The sequence below is a fragment of the Cervus elaphus genome, chromosome 21 (genome assembly GCF_910594005.1).
Source record: "Cervus elaphus chromosome 21, mCerEla1.1, whole genome shotgun sequence".
NCBI lineage: Eukaryota > Metazoa > Chordata > Mammalia > Artiodactyla > Cervidae > Cervus > Cervus elaphus.
In genome coordinates, this window is record NC_057835.1 from 3990743 (window position 1) to 4006805 (window position 16063).

General features: G+C 41.5%; 1 pseudogene; it reads right to left on the reverse strand.

The window, feature by feature from the left end:
• LOC122679146 overlaps positions 1-16063 on the reverse strand; it is a 193589-nt pseudogene that overhangs the window by 159095 nt on the left and 18431 nt on the right.

The window sequence follows — 16063 nt, forward strand, 5'->3', positions numbered from 1 at the left end:
TCGGGGGAGGGAAGAGAGCTCAAGAGGGAGGGGATATATATATAATTAGAGCTGATTCGAGTTGTTGTATGGCAGAAACCAACACAATATTGAAAAGCAATTATCTTCCAATTAAAAAAAAAATCTGGCGGTATGATAGTTTAAAGCAGAGGCTGGAAACCACGGTCTGCAGGCCAAATCTGGCCTATCACCTATTTTTAAATAAAATTTTTCTGGGACAAAGTCATACCCATTTGTTGACACACTGCATTCTACAGCAGTTTTCAGGTGACAATGACCATCTTAAGAGTCCTGACAAAGACTAGGCAGCCCGGAAAGCCCCAAATATTTGACTATCTGACCCTTTATAGAAAAAGTTTGCCAACCTCTGTTTAAAGGATGGGCTGAAGGTTAAAGTGAGGCAGGGAATCCTGCCTGGAGTTTGCCATCTTCAGATGAGGAATAAGGCTACTTGCTACTTGAAATGGAAAGAATCCAGATGTGAGAGACAGCCTGGAGACAAAACTGCCAGGATTTTCTAACTGGCCAGATCTGGGGGACAGAGGAAGAGCCAAAACGGATGTTAAAAACCATGTTGGTGACTGGGTATCATTTACAGTAAAGCAATCAGGAGGAAGAACGGGTTTGGAGACAGAAGGAGAGAAAGGTTACGTTAAGTTGCACACCCTGTTTGCGACACATGAATTTTAAACCCCACTCATTCTGAAAGCTACCCAGGTAGAGACGTGCGGGGTCAGCGTAAACTGTGACCGGATCTGAGGAGAGATGCCAGCTGGAGAGGAAGATGTCGGTGTCTCCAACTGAAGTTCTAGAAGGCGGGTGAGGTCACTGAAGGACAGAAAACAGGGGGAGTAAATGAAGGCAAGGCACTGCAGTGATGAGCAGCAGTAAGATGAGGCCCTAGGCAGTCAGGGAGCGAAGAGGAGGAGACAGAGAGAAGCCCTTCTCCCGGACTCTGTGCTTTGGTGCCCTGAGACCGCACGGCTCCAAGAGTCCCAAAACACCACGGTCCACAGAGAATCTAAGGGTTACCTTGCAAGAAGCAACCAAGACTTTTACACAACCTGACCCAGTCTACAGACCTCTAGCACCACCACCCACCCCCGCCCCCCACCCCTACCCCAGCCACCCCTGCTTCAGCGCCCTGCTGTGGCTCACGTTAGCAGTATCAAACCCGGAGACCACATCTGCGGCTCAGCAACCCCTGCTCAGCACTAACTGAGCAAACAAACCTCCGGCATCAAGACGAAACAAATGTTTAACCTCGCTCCAGCAATGGCAGATGTCCGAAGATCCTTTAAAATCTCTTCAAAAACATTCAACCAAGTGCAGGAGACTGTCCCTCGGGGACTGGTGCAGACAAGGGAACGGCACCCCACAAAGAACACTTTCTCAGTATTGAAGATGAGAATTTTTAACACAGGCTGACAGGTCACTCACCGCGGGCAGAGGGCAGTAGAACTGATGAACCGTGTGCATGACATCCAAGAGCATGTTGTGTCCAATGACAAGCTTCCCCTGAAAAAAGTCAAGGTTAGGAAAGACTCCTTGGTGCAAAATTTTATCAGGGCTTTTTATTGAAGAGCTCAAAAAAACAGAAAATGCTAAGTATCTTGAAATGTATGGCTTGGTTCCATGAGGATTTTGTACTAAACTTACTTTTTGACACTAAGGGGAAAAAAAAATGTATAAAGATATGCAAATAAAGAAATTTGGGCTGGCTTCATTCCTCTTCTGGTGTAAAATCCAGAATGCAAAGTAAAAGCTCCAAATGACTTTGATTTCATTGATCTTTTTCTCTGATTTTATTCATTTTCTACCCAAAAGAATCAGAAGTAGTAAAATTTTTACTAACACAAGAATCAGAAGTAGCAAAATTTTTATTAAAGAGCTCAAAAATGTAACTGAAAATGCTAGATACCTTGAACTGTCAAATAATTTGTGAACAAACTCCAAATATCTATTTCAGAAATGTATTCTTCAAAACAACTCACTTATTTTCAAAAGACACACTTATAACAATGCTAGAAGGTAAAAAATAAGTAACTTTATTAAATAGAATGTTTCCATTTCCTTCATCATGTATGCCAAATTCCACAGGGCTTGTTTCGAAATATTGTTTCCAATGAAATTCACTGCTCTTCAACCAACGAGGTACAATATATGTGCAATAAATTAGTCCATTTTGATAAAAATTAAACTGCAAAAATGGAACATCAATTTAGATTTAGCTAGCCAGGTGACAGCATTTTTAACATAAAGCATCTGGAGCTTTTCTCTACGTCCCAGTGGACCTTCAGAGCAATACTCCTTGACTCACAAAGGTAAGCATAATCCTCTGAAATAAATAATTCTATACAAAATCTCCCAAATCCAACAGATGAGCTATCCTCTCATTCTGAATATCTACACAGTGCTAAGATACCAAGTATTGATCGAAACCACAGAGAAGGAAGAAACCCAAAATGGAAGCCCTAAAAGATAAACCTAACTGTATTATAAATGAAGCCCTCGACCATACTGAAGGTGGCTGGGAAGAACAGAAGTAACATCAACACAGCAGATAACAAGAACTGCAATTCCCAGTGTTGGAGGGAAAAAAGTTACAAAGAAGAGAGAGTAGGTTAAAAGTAAACCCTGTGGTACTGGACTAGAATCTGTCGTGTATCAGTATAAATTCATTTTTTAAAATATGCATGTAAGTCAGACACGGAAATATCAACGTGTGTAAACATGCGTGGCCACACACATGTATCATTCTCAGCTCTGTGCAGGGAGGGGAACTAGTAGTAGTAACACCACAGCAGCCCAGCACCAGAACTTGGTTTCTAAAAGGAACCCGGGCTCCTTGGAGAAGTCATTGATTCTAGAGCTGAGGAAAGGAAGATACAAGATGAGTGTGGAATATCTTGTGACGTCAGAAAGTAAGGAGGTGCTCAGAAAAGGAAGGGGCTTGTTACAGGCGAGCCAGCCTGAAGAAGCACCAATGGCCCATGTGGTACCATCCGAGCAACAAAATAAATGATAAGAACACTAGATTAAAATCTGTAGAGGGACCTCCCTCATGGTCCAGGGCTTAGGAATCCACCTGTCAATGCAGGGGACACGGTTCGATCGCTGGTCCAGGAAGACCCCACAGGCTATGGGGCAGCTACCCCGTGTGCCACAGCGTCAGAAGCCTGCATCTCTAGGGCCCATGCTCCACAACAAGAGAAGCCACTGCACCGGGAAGCCGTGCACCGCAACCAGAGAAAAGTAGCCCCTGCTCCACTGCAACTAAAGCCCACAGGCGGCAATGAAGACAGCACAGCCAGAAACAAATAAATAAATAAATAATGTTTTTAAATTAAGAGATAAATCTATACAATGGGGACTTCCCTGGTGGTCAAGTGGTTAAGGATCCACCTTCTACTGCACGGGATGTCAGTTCGATCTCTAATCAGGGAACTAAGATCCTACATGCCTTGGAGCAACTCATCCCGCAAGCCCCAACTACTAAGCCTGTGTGCCACAACTAGAGAGCCTGCACGCTGCAACTAAGACCTGCTGCAGCCAAATAAACAAATTGTTTAAAGATATGTAGAATGAAATAAGTTTCTCTGAGTCCAAAAAAAAAAAAAAAAAAGGATTAACAGAAGGGGAGCAGGGGCGGCTCTTCTAGAAGATTTCCAGAAACAAATGGAGAAAGAGGGAAACACAAACTCACCACTAGAATACCACAGTAATGACGGCTGCAGGCAAGATCCACCGACAGATGCTGTCACTGGCAAAAGCTCAAGAAAAAACAGGGTTTTCAGCATCTCAAAATATCGCCCCCAATATATTTATTAACTACAAAAGGGAAAACAGTAACTCTACAGTGCATAGACCCAGCAGACACCACCTGAACTGAGTGATGGGGGTCAACGTCATGAACCATCATTTCTGTGGTCTGCCTGCCAAAACTGTGTCTTCAATCCTACGTGAGAAAAGATCAAACAAATCCAAACCAAGGGACACCTGACACAATTACAATCAATCAATACTCTTTAAAAACATCAAGGTTATAAAAGACAAAGTAAACTACAGACTGCAGAAGAGTAAGGAGAAATAACAAGTAAACTCAATGTGGGATCCTAGATAGAACCATCAATAGAAAAAGGACTTAGAGGAAAAACAGGTTAAATTCAAGTTAGCTCATAATATTGTACCAAGGCTAATTTCATGGTTTTGCAACTGTGTGGTTATACAAGACAGTAACATCAGGTGTCGCCAGGTGACGGGCGTATAGAAATCCTCTACCAGTTTTTCTGTGGGTGAAAAATTAATACGAATTTTTTTTAAAACTAGAGAAAACAGATTCCTTACTAAGAATGACGGGGAAAGAATCTGGTCTAATACAGAGTGTTTACTTGTTCACTGGCTATACAGAGCTCAACTATGTTAGTAGTTGTAAAGTATGTGACTTAAATTTTAAATGTCTGGATCACTAATAAACAGGGCTAAATTTTTATCACGGTATGCTCTGTGACACGCACTACGAATGGTCCACAACTTGCCATGAATCACTCTGCAGAAGAGGGACCACAGAGAGGAAAAATAGAGGCACAGCTGGCTCAAGGATCTGAATTGTTTGTACAAGGCAAACAAATGCCCCCATCTTGGAAAAGCCCCCTAAACCATCATGCTGGTTATGGGAGCTCAAAGCCAACTGCTGCCCCACATCTGTTTCAGGGACAGCTTCAGTCAATCCACCACTGCTCTGAAAACGGCTGGTTAAGTGTGTATAATGTAAGCAAACACAACCAGAAACTCCCCTCTACTTCTGTGTGGGTGTGTGTGCCTCTCGGTCATGTCCAACTCTTTGTGGCCTCATAGACTGTAGCCCACCAGGCTCCTCTGTCCATGGAATATACCAGGCAAGAATACTGGAGTGGGTTGCCATTCCCTTCTCCAAGAGATCTTTCTAATCCAGGGATCAAACCCAAGACTTTTGCATTACAGGCAGATTCTTCACCACTGAGCCACCAGGGAAGCCCTCTCTGCTTCTCTGGATACACACAATCTTGTTGCTGTTGATCAGTCATATCCTGACTCTTTGGACTGCAGCACATCAGGCTTCCCTGTCCCCCACCATCTTGTGGAGTTTACCCAAGTTAATGTCCATTGAATCAGTGATGCCATCTGACCATCTCATCCTCTGTCACCCTCTTCTCCTTCTGCCTTAAATCTTTCCCAGCATCAGGGTCTTTTCAGACCCTGAATATTCAGGACTGATTTCCTTTAGTTTAGGACTGACTGCTTTGATCTCCTTGCAGTCCAAGGCACTCACAAGAGTCTTCTCTCCAACACCACAGTTCAAAAGCATCAATTCTTCAGTGCTCAGCGTTTTTTACGGTCCAACTCTCACATCCATACATGACTACTAGAAAAACCGTAACTTTGACTATATGGATCTTTGTTGGCAAAGTGATGTCTCTGCTTTTTAATACGCTATCTAGGTTTGTCACAGCATTTCTTTCAAGGAGCAAGTGTCTTTTAATTTCATGGCTGCAGTCACCACCTGTAGTGATTTTGGAGCCCAAGAAAAAGTCTGTCATTGTTTCCATTGTTTCCCCATCTATTTGCCATGAAGTGATGGGACCAGATGCCATGATCTTAGTTTTTTGAAATGTTGAGTTCTAAACTAGCTTTTTGGCTACTTCTCAAGAGACCCACACCTTTGTTTTTCTCCAGGCTCATCCCTGGTTCTATTCTGTTCCAGTAATATCATTTACTTGAAAGAGCTCCTGAGGAGCCAGCCCTTCTCTCTCTCAAGGTCTAAGTTCTGTTTACCCCTTCCCAGGGCCAGTGGCTGCCTCCCCAAAAGTGCTCCTGTGTGACAAGGCTGCACCTACTGTTGAGACAACCACGGACTCCTGAAGCACTGCCCTCAAGCTTCCCCGATGCAGGGCTCAGCATTTAAGGGACAAGATGACTCCTCCAGGGAGACAAATCCTTCTCCCTAGGCCAGCTACTCAAGGACAAGGAAGTCTCGGACTCCAGGAAGTTTAGCATCAGGCAAGCAGTGTGACTTGGATGGGTAACTCAACAGAACAACCAGCAGCAAGACCCAGTTTCTCTCTGCAAGATGGGTGTGCTTCTTTTCTTAAAGGATGTAAGAAACAAGGGAAAATATCTACTATATCTATCACAGAATCCTCCAGCACATTTACATAAACAGTTGACACATTTTTTAAATGCATCAAATGTTATCAAGATATAATTAATTCAGGGCTTCTCTGGGGTAGTGGTAAAGAATCTGCCTGCCAATACAGGAGACACAGGTTCAATCCCTGGCCCGGGAAGATCCCACATGCTGGGGAGCAACTAAGCCCGTGTGCCACAACCATCAAGCCTGTGCTCTAGAGCCCAGGAGACACAACTACTGAGCCCATGTGCCATGTCTACTGAGGCCCACGTGGTCTGGAGCCTGTGCTCCACAACAAGAGAAGTCACCGCAATGAGACGCCCGCGCATCGCAACTAGAGAGTAGCCCCTATTCGCTGAAACTAGAGAAAAGCCCTCACGGCAACAAAGACCCAGCACAGCCAAAATAAATAAATAAATAAGATTATTTTAAAAACAAAGATACAAGATTCAATTAAGTGGAAGAATTCAACACAATTATTTTTATCCTCTAGATTTCTTTTAATGAAGGAATACAAGGTTTCAAACACTGGATTATTTCTCCTCATATTCTTTAGTTTGCTATTCTGCTTCTTGTTGGTTTTGAGAATAATAAATATCAGTTTCATGGAGCCACATAAGGCCATCACAGTATAATCCTCTTCTGCATTTTAATAGAAATGCTTTCTGAAAAAATGGTTTGGATGTAATTCAGCAATTACAATGTCACACTGAGCGCATTATGACAACAAGCTATCTTTATGAAGTTCTAACTTCTCCCTCCAGACCAGGAAAACATTCTAACATCAATGTGACCAGATGATGGATTTGCAATGATAACTTGGCATTTCACAGTAAATGTTATGTCCAGGAAATTAATTACAAAATGTGTTTCACTTACCGAATTAGCAATGGCATGAATGACTCTAGAAAATCCCACGGCATCATTCAGTTCTTCCTAATTTAAAAACAAAACAAAACACCAACTATTGAAATATATATGTTCCTTATTTGAATGAGTTCTTTATTGAATCTAAGCAAAAAAAAAAAAAAAAAAAAAAAAAACCAGAGACTGAAATTTTATATCCAGTTAGATGACTTTTGTTTGCTTTGAGTCCATCACCCCCAAACAAGTGTGTTGGAAATGATTTCTGCATGTACCATTTTTCTGTTTCAGAGAGAGGGCTGAGCAAGTGGCAAACTATTCACTAGTTACTAAGATAACAGTGCTAGGGTATACTCATCACTTCCAATCAACTGTTGAAATTTCCATATCCCTCAAGCTGCCTTGAGGGGCTTCCTGGTGGCTCAGCAGTAAAGAATCCATCTGCCAATGCAGGAGACATGGGTTCAATCCCTGGGTCAGAAAGATCCCCTAGAGGAAGAAATGGCAACCCATTCCAGTATTCTTGCCTGGGTAATCCCATGGACAGAGGAACCTGGTGGGCTACAGTCCATAGGGTTGCAGAGTCTGATACAACTTAAGGACTAAACGAGAAGTTGTCTTATAAACAGGGACTTTTAAAAGCTGCCACCTGCTGGCCAAATCAATACTGCATTCCATTCTGAGGAGAACCACTCAGACCATCTGTTAATCAAGAATTCTCTGATTTTTTTTTTTTTTTCCTGAGTGAGTGCTTAGTTGCTCAGTCGTGTCAGACTCTTTTTGACCCCATGAACTGTAGCCCACCAGGCTCCTCTGTCCATGGAATTCTCCAGGCAAGAATACTGAATACTGGAGTGGGTTGCCATTCTCTTCTCTAGGGGATTGTCCCAACCCAAGGATCCTCCTGCGCTACAGAAGGATTCTTTACTAACTGAGCCCCCAGGGAAGCCCCCCCCCACCACCCCGCTGTCTTTTTTCCTGGTCAAATGCATTTTTACAAAATTTTTATAGCATCACACTGAGACGCATTCCCACTCAGCTTCTTCTCTCCTGTCTTCTTCATGACGGTGCTTAAACAGACTCAATTTCTTTCCTATCTTGAAATCCCTTCCTTAACTCTAAACTCTAGAGAACCATTCTCCTTCTCCTTATCTCTTCACAGCTAAATTACTTAATGACTCTTCTCCTGGGATGTCCCTGGTCCAGGGGTTAAGACTGTGCTTCCATTGCAACGGGCATGGGTTCTACTCCTGGTCAGGGAACTAAGATCCTGCATGCTGTGTGGCATGGTCAAAAATTTAAATTAAAACAAAAAAAATTCACTAGGTCCAGTTTAATTCCCAGGAACCTGCAAGCCCCCTGCTCTCCCACTTCACCCTCACTGAAATTGTTTACCTCCTTAAACTACTCTTGAGTCTGAAAAGCACTGGTGGTTTTGTGGAGAAATTGGAACACTTGTACTTTGTTGGTGGGAATGAAAAGTGGTACAGTCACGTGGGAAATAGCATGGTAGTCCCTCAAAAAATTAAAAATAGAATTATCATATGATCCAGCAATTCCACTCCTGGGTATATGCCCCAAAGAATTGAAAGCAAGGACTCAAGAGAGTCCTTGACAACCATGTTCAGAGCAGCATTAGTCACAAGAACCGAAAGACAGAAGCAACACAAGAGTCCATAAACAGGTAAATGGACAAACATAATGTGGTATATAGAATATTATTCAGACTTCAAAAAGAAAGGAAATTGTGAGGCATGCTACAATAAAGATGAACCCAAAATGCCATTACGCTAAATGAACAAAGCCAGTAACAGAAAGACAAATACTATCCAATTCCACTTATGTGAGGCATTGAGAGGAGTCAAATTCACAGACAGAAGGTAGACCGGTGGGTACCAGAGGCTGGGGGATGGGAGGAGTGGGAAGTTACTAGTTAATGGGTATAGCGTTTCAATTTTGCAGGATAAAAATAGTCTGGAGATGGATGGTGGTGATGGTTGTAGGACAATGTGAATGTACTTAACAGTACAGAACTGAACACTTCAAAATGGCAAAGATGGTAAATTTCATGTTACATATTTTACCAGAATTAAATTTTTTAAGACAATATTTTTTTTAAAAGAAAAAAAAAAAAAACCTGTTCTCAAAGCTAAGCCCCTCTAGAGGAGGGCATGGCAACCCACTCCAGTATTCTTGCCTGGAGAATTCCATGGACAGAGGAACCTGGTGGGCTACAGTCCATCAGGTGGCAAAGAGTTGGACATGAAAGACCATTTAACACTTCCACTTCACTTTCTCCTGTTTAAGGCCACTGGTGTCTCTTAGCTGGTTACTCTTCAGCTTAACTAGTCTTCCTGCTCGAAACCATTCTCCAGAGGACAACTAGAGTGAGGTTCCAATGTTAACTATGAGCATGCATCTGTAGGCCCATATCGTCTCAACTTTGTTTTAGGAAAACTAGTTAACCGGGCCTGAATTTAGCCACGGTGAGATCACTTAATGGGCTGAGATGCTCAGTGACACAAAGTCTGAATGATAGCCACTAACTCTTGCTCTGAGATGGCTTCACGGAGGTGAAGACAGTCCACCACAATGCCACCCTCACTTTGCTGGCTACATCTAAATACCTACCCTCATTCTCTTTCAGGTTTTGCTATGAATTCAACTCTTCTATGGTAGAAAATGATTCACTAAATTGAATCTAACAAAAGCTCTACAATTCTCTTGGCATTTCTCACCCAAAGGAAATGAGTGTAGTTCAGTCACCTGTTCCTTAGCCTGTTTCTGCTGCTCTCTTCTGCGTTCTTCTTCATCTACTTTGCTGATAACAATGTATCGCTCTTTCTAAAAGACATAAGGCAGATATTCAATTTTCTGGAAGCTACCCGACCCGCCTCACCCTCTTGAAATTCAGGTTCTGCCACCATTAGAAGTTATAATTTTTTATCAGTGCACAGTCTTTCAGGGGAAAAACACATTCAAAGTATCTTGAAATGCCACCAAAGTTGAGTTGTTGCTTTACAAACTAGAACTCATCTCCATGTTTCCATGACATTTTCCTATGATTTATTAATTCACCCCAACAGAGTCAATTATAAATATCAAGAGACTGTGAGAGTAAGACACTCCATAATGGACACTAAGATGTTGTACTTGAACATGGATTTCAAAATAGCTGGTTTTAAAATAAAAATTCTATGTAACCCATATAAATTTAAATCATTATATTATATACCTAAAACTAATACTGTAAGTCAACCCTACCTCAATTTAAAAAATTTCTGTATTGTATCTTATTAACATAAGAGAAAAATCCTGGATTTTCCAGTAACTTGTCGGGTAACTAGCATCTTCTTTCTCACACTGCATTCTGGATCAATCAAACACCACAAAATCTCCTGTGTCAAAGTTTGAGATTTATCTTCTAGCAAGATTTAATACATAATCTCTTAATTATACATCTCACTTAAGAACAAGAACCAAATTCTTTTTTTTTTTTTTAAATACTGAGTTTATTTCACATGTATATTTTTGTCTCCGCACCATTTCCATCTGTCTGACCACCACTACTACTATTCCTATCATAACATTCCATACATACTTAAAACCAAGCAAAGGGTGGAGTTCCATCTTTAAAAACTAAACAGGCATTTTGGACAACACATTCTTGGCAATGGAACGTGGACAACATTTATCAGACACGGTAGGAAAAGTTCTCACTCTGCATTATAAAAAGGACAGCCAGATATCAACTGTTACAGAAATGAAATAAATTCTAAAATTCTATAGTTCCGTCAAAGGAACCCACCATCAGCCCACCATTACCCATTTCGGTTCTATCACTGCTCTCTGGGAATACATGATGACAGCATGCTTATGCCCCAGATTCTAAAACCTAATTTTAGTGGCCCATGTAACAAGAAGCAATTACTCCAGGAGTACCATGCATACCAGCTTTCTGTGATGATGAGAACACATACTAACATTTGCATGCTCTCAAGTTTACAAAGTTCAGTTCCATCCACTACTTTTTAAAAAGCCGTGAGACAGTAGAGCTCATCATCACCATGCTCATGAGTGGATTTACAAATGAGGAAACTGAGGCTGGCAGCGGGGAAATGACTTGTCCAATGTCGCCCAGCTCATGCGTATGGGAGTCAACTCTGATTTTCAACTTCCTGATCTGACTGCACTTTGTATTTGATTACTATGGCACTGGTTCAGTGCATTTAATGTTGGCCCTGGATAAGCCTTGGGGTTACCTTTTCAGTTTCTAAAGTCTCAACATGAATGCCTTTGGGATACCTAAAGAAAAGAAAGAAAACGTGCTTATCAATAGATGAGATAATGACAGCTAAGACCCTAAAGTACTTTTAAAACAACTATATAGCTATAATTTCATTACATCAGTTTTATTAAGTATGCAATAAATATCACTACAGGAAGACTGTAGAGTAAGCCTATTCCATAATATTTCAGTTTCCAAATGTTTCCCTATCTCTGCTCTTAGAATACAGCAATGTATCTCATTTCAAATTAAGTTTTTAGGACTTAGACAGTTTCTGAAATGTCAGGCATCATATAATACAGTCAACACATTACTTCACAGTCAAATCTTGCTTCTAAATGTCACAATGCTTACTTCCTAAGTGAAATTTTGAAGGTCTCTTTAGATGGTTTGGGGCACACACAGGGGAGGTTTGAGATGAGTAACTCTGTGGTAAGCTTGCACAGTAGTTGGCATCTGCCAAGGAGAGGAATCTGGAATCCATAGGGAGTATGTTGCAAGGATAACATGAGAAGAAAGGAGCCTGATCAAATAATAATGGCCCTTTTCCTGGTCTGGTCAAAGTAAATTCACTGGCAGATTCTAACGAAAGAACAAGAACCCCAAACAAAGTCAAGTGCAAACATCCATCTCTCCAATCCTGACCTTCAACTGCTAAGTTAAGAGATTTACTTGAAAATATAACTAAACTAATGGAAACACCTCCAGAAAAAAACACATACAAAATTTTGGACATTATTTCAGGAGATTCACAGGCCTCCTGAAACCCACCCATGGTCTAATCCCTGCTTTAGAAAAAGCATTCACCTTTCATTTAATCTACTTTATTTCAGTATTTCTTATAAACAGCAAAAGTATGAAATTAAAAATTTTGTGTACAATGCTACTGAAATATAGTAAAGAAGGCAGCCTAATATAATTAAATATTTTAAGCTGCATAAATTAAATGACAAGAATCTAAGTAAAAATTATCCTGTTTCAAAAAAGAAAAACAAAGACCATTCACCTGAGTATTTCCCAGGTCTTAAAGCCAAACTTTATTATATACCTTCAAAGGTACTACACATACCTTCATATACCTTCAAATAATACTTCAATTTAGGATATGCCAAATCGATCATTAAAAGAAAACTGTAAAGCCTTTACAGCAGCTACTAAGAAGCAAGAGCAAATAAATTAAGCGGGTATTTAACTTAAGAAATTGGGGGGAAAACAGTAACAAAATGAAGCACTGCCCAAGAACACAGTATGGTCAAGTCACCAAAACCAGCAGAACATCAAAAATGAAATAAAGGCTAAAAAACTGCTTTTAATTTTTTAATCCTGGGTCCCTCACAGAGCCCTCATGTATAATATAAACACTTACTTCCAGCTCAAAGTCTGATAAATCAGTTTTCTTTGGAACCTACGAAAACAAATGAAAAGGTATTAATTTGCAATCATTGAAGCAAAATTCAAACTGACCAAGCACTGGTTGGGAAAGACCACATAAGTTTTAAAAGAGGCTTCATTAGAAGTGACAGTTAACATGCAAAAAAGAACAGAGAGGATGCTTGAGGTGGGAGGATTCCTCACCACCTTTCTTCATCAAAATGCTCTTTACTGGGACTTCCCTGGTGGTCCAGTGGTTAAGAATCCACTTTTCAATGGACAGGACTCGGGTTTGATCCCTAGTCGGGGAACTAAGATCCTATATGCCAAGGGGCAACTCAGTCCACACACCACACAAGCTGCGAGACAAGCCCGTGTGCCACAACTGTGTCCCGACACAGCCGAATCAATGAACTGAACGTGAAAGTGAAAGTCGCTCCGTCATGTCCAACTCTTTGCGACCCCATGGAACAGTTCATGGAATTCTCCAGGCCAGAATACTGAAGTAGCCATTCCCTTCTCCAAGAGAACTAATGAATTGAAAATGCTCTTTATCACTGCTATTATTATACTGCCTTTATAAAAGAGGCAGAAGTCCTTATCAAACCAAAATATTACCTCCTGTGGCTGTATGAAGAGAATTTTAAGTAGACAGATGCATTAAAACACTTCTGTTGAAGCTAGTCACAAAGGAGAAGGAAGGAAAGCAGGCTGTTTCAATTACTGACTCTTTGAAACACCGATGCTTTTTACTGCAGAGAGAAATGAAAAGGACAGAAATAGCCTAACAATGGACTCTGGCTCTTCTGAAGTCTTTCTGTATGAAGCACACATCAAGGCTACAATAATTACGCACTCTTGAGCATGTCTTAAAGCAGAGGTGCATAACAGTTTTCTTCCCTCCAGGACAGGACAAAGCACTCATTCAGTGTCTCAATATACCATGCTCCCCACTGTGTTAACACTAAAGTTAGTGCTGAAATCTTGGGAACATACCTATAATAAAAAGACTATTTATGAATGTTTTTAAGAGACCAAGAAGAGCACATGCCAGAAATCATCTACCTTTCCCAAAAAAGAACAAGTGAAAATATTCAAGGCAACTGACCCAGTACATGGCTCTAAATCCAAGTTCTTGTCCTCTTCACTTTGTAATAAATCTTCTATTTTCTTTCTGAAGAATTAGAATAAAAATATGACCATCAGCATCATTAAGGAACGAAGTCATCAATCAAAAGAACCACCATACTCAAAAGCAGTAACATATGACAATGTAATTTTACCAAATCATAACTTTTTAGTTCAGTAAGGCTTAAAATACTTTACTTTGGCAGATTCTTTTTGTCATTGTTATTAATGAGTCAGTGACAACTTCTCAAGGATTCATTGATACAAGTGATTTACATTTTTACTTTCCTAGTCAAGTAGTTTTGTTATTCAGTCGCCAAGTAGTCTGTTGTTCAGTCGCCAGGTTATGTCCACGTCTCAACAACATGGACTGCAGCATGCCAGGCTTCCCTCTCCCTCACCATCTCTCAGAGTTTGCCCAAGTTCATGTCCATTCAATCAGTAATGCCATTCAACCATCTCATCCTCTGTCACCCTCTTCTCCTTCTACCTTTAATCTTTCCCAACATCAGGGTCTTTTCCAATGAGTCAGCAGTTATACTGATAACTAAACTAAGCAAAACCAGACGCTCCTCCCGTGGCACATTTGCTTGTCAGAACTTCACCACAACAGAAAAAAAAAAACACAGATATGTTGCAATATCTGGATGGGCCTCTGCCTCTGGGGGAACAGTGGCTGTCAGGCCTGTGGTCCACACAAGAGGTCTGCCCCCTTGCCAAGGCAGTCTCAGGCCTGGTGACACATGGCAATTCTGCGCACAGTACACAAAACTCCATTTACAATTGACAGCAGATGGTTGGATGGCATCACCAACTCAATGGACATGAGTCTGAGCAAACTTCAGGAGACAGTGAAAGACAGAAAAGCCTGGCATGCTGCAGTCCATGGGGTCGCAAAGAGACGGACACAACTCAGCGATTGAACAACATATAACACAAACTCAGGTATGCCACAATTAAATCCTGCCCTCACATCACCCTCTGTGTGCGCTGTGTGTGGGTATCACAAGCCTGAGATACAGGCATCGATCCTGCCCCAAGACACACGTCTCATCGCACGTCTGCTTTCAGTTTAGGAACTTACACTACTTGGTCAATAAACTTCTTCTGATCGTCAGGAATTGTCACGGGACACTTTGAAGTGTTAGGAGACGTGTAGGACAGAGCACCTGCGCCGTTGGACTGCAAACGCTTCTCATCATACTGCTCTCTTAACTGTCTTTCTTCTTCCTGATTTAAGTACGGAATTCCTGAACAGAATTTTTAAAAGCGTGTATTAGCAGAAGTCACTGTTTATCATAAAAAATTTTGTAACAAACCACAGAGTCTAAAATACTTGGGAAAGACCATATTTGACTACAGCTCAAAAAAAAAAAAAATCAATGGAAACAGCAAGTGATTTTGAAATGTATGTGTCTTATTTCATTCACTCCATGTGCTCATTCGTTCATTCATCTCTCAATAAATTGTAATTTGGCATGTACACTGTGCCAGGCACCATACCAGGTGCCGGTGAGCTAATGATGAACAAGGTAGATGCGTCCTGCTCTGTAGTGAAGGGAACAACCTTAGGACGACCAAAGAAGGCCACCAGGCAGGAGGACCCAAAAGGTGAGCATGGATCAGACACGCAGGAACTGGGGGAAGAGTATTTCAGGCAGGGAACAGACATAAATGCCCAGAGGACAGAAATGGCTTGGACTGTTCCAGAAACAGTTCCAGAGAAGGAAGCTGTAAGCAGGAGAACGGAATAATGTCAGGCTGCAGAGGATGGGGCAGGATTACACGGGCCCTTAGAGGCCACGGTAAGAATTTACTTATTCTAAGGACAACGGGATGCTGTTGCAAGGCTTTAAGCACAATAATCACATTATCTGCTCCGTTATTTTCATGTACTTTTTAAAAATTATTTACTTATTTATTTTTGGCTGCACTGGGTCTTTGCTGCTGCGCACGGGCTTTCTCCAGTTGCAGACAGCAGGGGCTACTCTCTAGCTATGGCGGGCACAGGCTCTAGAGCTCACTCAGGTTCAGTAGCTGTGATGTACGGGCTAGCTGCCCTACTGCATATGGAATCTTCCTGGACCAGGGATCAAACCCATGTGCATTGCAAGACAGATTCTTAACCACTAGACCAGCACGGAAGCCCTGCTCCATGTTTTTAAAAGACCATCTGGACTTCTATGAGAACTGAAGTAGGGAGGTCAGCCAGAAGGAACTGTTCACTGTGGTTGTCCAGGCAG